The following is a 6,278-nucleotide window of genomic DNA, read 5'->3' on the forward strand; positions in this document are numbered from 1 at the left end:
AGAAGATTGTGTCATCTTGGCCGGCTATTGCCAATATGGTGAATTTGTATGAGGAAAAGGTTAATGATTCTGCCGGCCCAATGTGAGGACACTATCAAACGCATACACTGCCATTGTTCTCATTGTTCTCTCATCATTCTCATGGCTCACAGAACATACAGTTGAAGTCGGAAATATACATACACTTAGGTTGGAGTCATTAAAACTCGTTTTTCAACCACTCCACAAATTTCTTGTTAACAAAGTATAGTTTTGGCAAGTCGGTTAGGACATTTACTTTGTGCATGACACAAGTCATTTTTCCAACAATTGTTTACAGACAGATTATTTCACTGTATCACAATTCCAGTGGGTCAAAAGTTTACATACACTAAGTTGACTGTGCCTTTAAATGTCACGGCCGTCGTGTCACGCTCGTCTTCCTCCTCGTCTGAAGAGGAGCATGGATCGGACCAAAACGCAGCGTGTGTTGAATACATATCTTTTAATAAAGCAATGAAGACGAAAAACACACTTGACAAAATACAAAACAAATAAACGTGAACAAACGAACGAACGAAAACAGTACCGTGTGGCGCACAAACACGGCAACAATCACCCACAAACAAACAGTGAGAACAGCCTACCTTAATATGGTTCTCAATCAGAGGAAATGTAAAACACCTGCCCCTGATTGAGAAACATATCAGGCTAGTTGACAACCCAACATAGAAACACATAACATAGAATGCCCACCCAGCTCACGTCCTGACCAACTAAACAAGACTAAACAAAGGAAATAAGGTCAGGAACGTGACAGTAAGAAGTAGACCAAAGCGCAGTGTGGTGAGCGAACATATTCCTCTTTATTAGAAATGACGCCGACAAAAACAATAAACAATACAAAACAACCGTGAAGCTGAAGGGCTATGTGCCACAAACAAAGTAAACTTCCCACACAGAAAGGAGGGAAAAGGGCTACCTAAGTATGGTTCCCAATCAGAGACAACGATAGACAGCTGTCGCTGATTGAGAACCATACCCGGCCAAAACATAGAAATACAAAATCATAGAAAACAAAAACAGAATGCTCACCCCAAATCACACCCTGACCAAACCAAATAGAGACATAAAAAGGCTCTCTAAGGTCAGAGCGTGACAGTACCCCCCCCCCCCTCAAAGGTGCGGACTCCGGCCGTAAAACCTGAACCTATAGGGGAGGGTCTGGGTGGGAATCTATCTGCGGTGGCGGCTCAGGTGCGGGACGCAGACCCCGCTCCACAACTGGCTCACCCCACTTTGGCACACCCTCGTCGCCGACCCCGTAGTCTGGCTTTTTTTAATGGTGGTTTTGGAGCAGTGGCTTCTTTGCTGAGCGGCCTTGCAGTTTATGCCGATATAGGACTCGTTTTACTGTGGATATAGATACTTTTGTACCTGTTTCGTCCAGCATCTTCACAATGTCCTTTGCTGTTGTTCTGGGATTGCTTTGCACTTTTCGCACCAAAGTACGTTCATCTCTAGGAGACAGAACGCGTCTCCTTCCTGAGTGGTATGACTGCTGCGTGGTCCCATGGTGTTTATACTTGCGTACTATTGTTTGTACAGATGAACGTGGTACCTTCAGGTATTTGGAAATTGCTTCCAAGGATGAACCAGACTTGTGGAGGTTTACAATATATTTTCTGAGGTCTTGGCTGATTTCTTTTGATTTTCCCATGATGTCAAGCAAAGAGGCAGTGAGTTTGAAGGTAGGCCTTGAAATACATCCACAGGTACACCTCCAATTGACTCAAATGATGTCAATTAGCCTATTAGAACTTCTAAAGCCATGCCATCATTTTCTGGAATTTCTAAAGCTGTTTAAAGGCACAGTCAACATAGATGTCACGGCAGCCTTCCTCCTCTTCAAGAGAAGAAAAGGTGTAGCAGGGATCGGACCAACACGCAGCGTAGCCAGTGCTCAACATGTTTAACTACGAATAACGTGAACACTTACAACAATACAAAATAACAAAATGTGGCAAACCGATACAGCCCTATCTGGTGCAGCGAAAACACAAAGACAGGAAACAACCACCCACAATCCCCAACACAAAACAAGCCACCTAAATATGATTCCCAATCAGAGACAACACAAAACACCTGCCTCTGATTGGGAACCATATTAGGCCAAACATAGAAACAGACAAACTAGACACACAACATAGAATGCCCACCCAGCTCACGTCCTGACCAACACTAAAACAAGCAAAACACACAAGAACTATGGTCAGAACGTGACAATAGTGTATGTAAACTTCTGACCCACTGGAATTGTGATACAGTGAATTATAAGTGAAATAATCTGTCTGTAAACAATTGTTGGAAAAATTACTTGTGTCATGCACAAAGTAGATGTCCTAACCAACTTCCCAAAACTATAGTTTGTTAAAATTATTAACAAGAAATTTGTGGAATGGTTGAAAAACGAATTTTAATGACTCCAACCTAAGTGTATGTAAACTTCCAACAACAACTGTATGTGACAGAGGGGACAGTTAAGAAGCTTTTACTAGCACAAGCAGAAATCAAGTCATTTGATGCCCAATCGATAGCAAATGAGTTGCAACAGCAGCTCCAAATGAGAGGGGTAGCCAGCCTAAAGTGCGTTGCACAGACCTATGATGGTGCAGCTGTCATGAGTGGGTCCAAAGGAGGTGTACAGCACATTTCAGAGTGCTGCATCCGGAGGCAAGTTATGTACATTGCTCTGCTCATGAGCTTAATTTGGTGTTGTGTCATACTTGCAGGGCTATTCCGGAGGCTGCTGAGTTTTTCAATTTCTTAGAGAATGTGTATTCGTTTTTCAGTACATCCCTAGTTAACCACCACAAGTTCAAACTTGGAATAGCATCAGCTGAACTTGTACAGCTCTCAAACACTCGCTGGGCATGCCAGCTGCGGTCCATAAATGCAGTCCTGGACACTTTAACTGCTATTTTTGATTGTCTATCTGCCATTGGATCCCCCATGGCTGTTGGTCTGAGAGCAAAGCTTCATAAGTTCTCCACCGTGTATTTGCTACTGATGTTTCAGTCCCTTCTTTCTATAACTGAGGGATTACACAAGTTCCTCCAGAAAGAGACTGTAGACCTGGCAGAAGCTTGTTTCGGCAAACAAGCCGTATGTGACACACTGATAGGCAAACGCACAGATGCATTTGCCAAAGAACTTTGTGACAGAACCAAAGCACTCTGTGAAATTCACAATATTCCAGAGGCAGATGCAGCAAGAAATAGCAATCAAATGAAAATGGGAGATTATGTGGTGGAGACCTCCTTGGGTTTAGGTACAGAATTGTCATGTTCCCAAACAATTGGACAAGATGGATTCTCGACTGTAGATGCAGGTCTGTTCAAAGGCATACAGGCATGCAAACCCAACTTTTTGGCCAACCTTGACCAAAAATAATATTATTTTGATAGATTTTACACCCATTGTTACATATACTTCATATATGATGAAAATACGTTTTGGAGGCTTTAAAAAAAATCCTGGGGGAGAATGCCCAGTCCCCCTTAAAAGAGACTTAGCCCCCCTATCCATGAATCTCTAGTGACGTCTTTGCTTTGCAATAACATGGAAATAGAAATAAACAAGGAAGTTTAATTGTGGGCAACATGAGACCAAGCAGCAACAGACATTGGCCCAGTGGCCTAATGGATAAGGCATCAGCCTCCGGAGCTGGGGATTGTGGGTTCAAGTCCAACCTGGGTCTATTGAATTCAGCTTTTGTTTATCCTTAGAAGATGGTGCCAACGGACATGGCAGCATCACAACTAGCTCTTAGAAAACTTTGCAGTATTTCATTTGTTTATGTACTATTTCTTTTACATTATTAGCCGGGAAGAACTATTGGACATTAGAGCGGCGGTAACTCACCAGAACTACCAGCATTATGATCAGGAATACGACTTCCGTGGAGCAGATCCTTTGTTCACTCTCCCCAGAGCAATTGAACTTATTGCAGAGGCCGACCCAAAACATCGCCGGCGGTGGAGAGGCACTCAAGGTGCCCTGCTGGTTCGACTTAGGTGCGCACACCATCCACCGCTTCCGTCTTTGGATAACAAAGTTGATGAGCTTAGAGCAAGGATTTCTTTCCAGAGAGACATCGGGGCCTGTAACATACTTTGTTTCACGGAAACATGGCTCTCTCGGGATACTCTGTCGGAGGCGATAAAGCCAGAAGGATTCTCAGTACATTGCGCAGACAGGAATAAATATCTCTCCGGGAAGCATAAGGGCGGAGGGGTGTGTTTCCTGATTAACGACTCATGGTGTAATTCTAGGAACGTACAGGAACTCAAGTCCTTTTATTCACCCGAACATAGAATATCTCACAATTAAATGCCAATCATATTATCTCCCAAGAGAATTATCCTCCATCATTGCTACGGCCGTTTATATCCCACCTCAAGCCGAAACCTCGGCGGCCCTCAAATAACTTTTCTGGACTTTATGCAAACTGGAAACCACATATCCTGAGGCTGCATTTATTGTAGCTGGGTATTTTAACAAAACAAATCCGAGGATTAGGCTGCCGAAGTTCTATCAACATATCGACTGTCCTACTTGGCTACTAAGACTCTCGACCATTGCTATTCAAACTTCTGGAATGCGTGCAAAGCCCTCCCCCGCCCTCCTTACGGCAAATCTGACCACGACTCCATCTTGCTCCTCCTGTCCTATAGGCAGAAACTCAAACAGGAAGTGCCCGTGCTTCATATTATTCAACGCTGGTCTGACCAATTCAGGATTGTTTTGATCACGTGGACTGGGATATGTTCCGGGTAGCTTGCGAAAATAATCTAGACCCATACACGGATATGGTGACTGAGTTGATAAGGAAGTGTACATGAGATGTGGTACCCACTGTGACTATTGAAACCTACCCTAACCAGAAACCGTGGATAGATGGTAGCATTCGCGCAAAACTGGAAGTGCGAACCACCGCATTTAACCATGGCAAGGCGACTGGTAATATGACAGAATATAAACAGTGTAGTTATTCACTCCGCAAGGCAATCAAACAAGCTAAACATCAGTATAGAGATAAAGTGGAGTCGCAATTCAACGGCTCAGACACGAGACATATGTGGCAGGGACTACAGACAATCACGGACTACAAAAGGAATACCAGCCACGTCGCTGAGACCGACGTCTTGCTTCCGGACAAGCTAAACACCTTCTTTGCCCTCTTTGAGGATAACACAGTGCCACCGAGGCGGCCAGCTACCAAGGACTGTGGGCCCCCCACTTCTCCGTGGCCGACATGAGTAAAACCTTTAAACGTGTTAACCCTCGCAGGGCTGCCGGCCCAGACAGCATCCCTAGCCGCGTCCTCAGAGCTTGCGCAGACCAGCTGGCTGGTGTGTTTACAGGCATATTCAATCTCTCCCTATCCCAGTCTGCTGTCCCCACATGCTTCAAGATGGCCACCATTGTTCCTGTACCCAAGAAGGCAAAGGTAACTGAACTTAATGACTATCGCCCCGTAGCACTCACCTCTGTCATCATGAAGTGCTTTGAGAGACTAGTTTAGGATCATATCACCTCTACCTTACCTGACACCCTAGACCCACTTCAATTTGCTTACCACCTCAATAGATCCACAGACGATGCAATCGCCACCACTCTGCACACAGCCCTATCCCATCTGGACAGGAGAAATACCTATGTAAGAATGCTGTTTATTGACTATAGTTCAACATTCAACGCCATAGTACCCTCCAAGCTCATCATTAAGCTCGACGCCCTGGGTCTGAACCCCGCCCTGTGCAACTGGGTCCTGGACTTCCTGACGGGCCGCCCCCAGGTGGTGAAGGTAGGAAACAACACCTCCACTCCGCTGATCCTCAACACTGGGGCCCCACAAGGGTGCCTCTCAGCCCCCTCCTGTACTCCCTGTTCACCCATGACTGCTTGGCCAAGCACGCCTCCAACTTAATCATCAAGTTTACAAACACAACAGTGGTAGGCTTGATTACCAACAATGACGAGACAGCCTACAGGGAGGAGGTGAGGGCACTCGGAGTGTGGTGCCTGGAAAACAACCTCTCACTCAACGTCAACAAAACTAAGGAGATGATCGTGGATTTCAGGAAACAGCAGAGGGTGCACCCACCTATCTACATTGACGGGACCGCAGTGGAGAAGGTGGAAACTTCAAGTTCCTTGGCGTACACATCACTGACAAACTGAAATGGACCACCCTCACAGACAGTGTTGTGAATATTTCAATAGGGTAGATATTT

At 45.1% G+C, this 6,278-nt stretch overlaps 1 non-coding gene across 1 annotated transcript; it reads left to right on the forward strand.

Moving 5' to 3' along the window:
* Positions 1–3,666: 3,666 nt before the first annotated feature.
* On the forward strand, positions 3,667–3,739 carry trnar-ccg. The gene has a single exon. It is a non-coding gene; the product is annotated as a tRNA-Arg (tRNA).
* The last annotated feature ends 2,539 nt before the right edge of the window (positions 3,740–6,278 follow it).

Source organism: Salvelinus namaycush, chromosome 33, assembly GCF_016432855.1.
Source record: "Salvelinus namaycush isolate Seneca chromosome 33, SaNama_1.0, whole genome shotgun sequence".
Taxonomy (NCBI): Eukaryota; Metazoa; Chordata; class Actinopteri; order Salmoniformes; family Salmonidae; genus Salvelinus; species Salvelinus namaycush.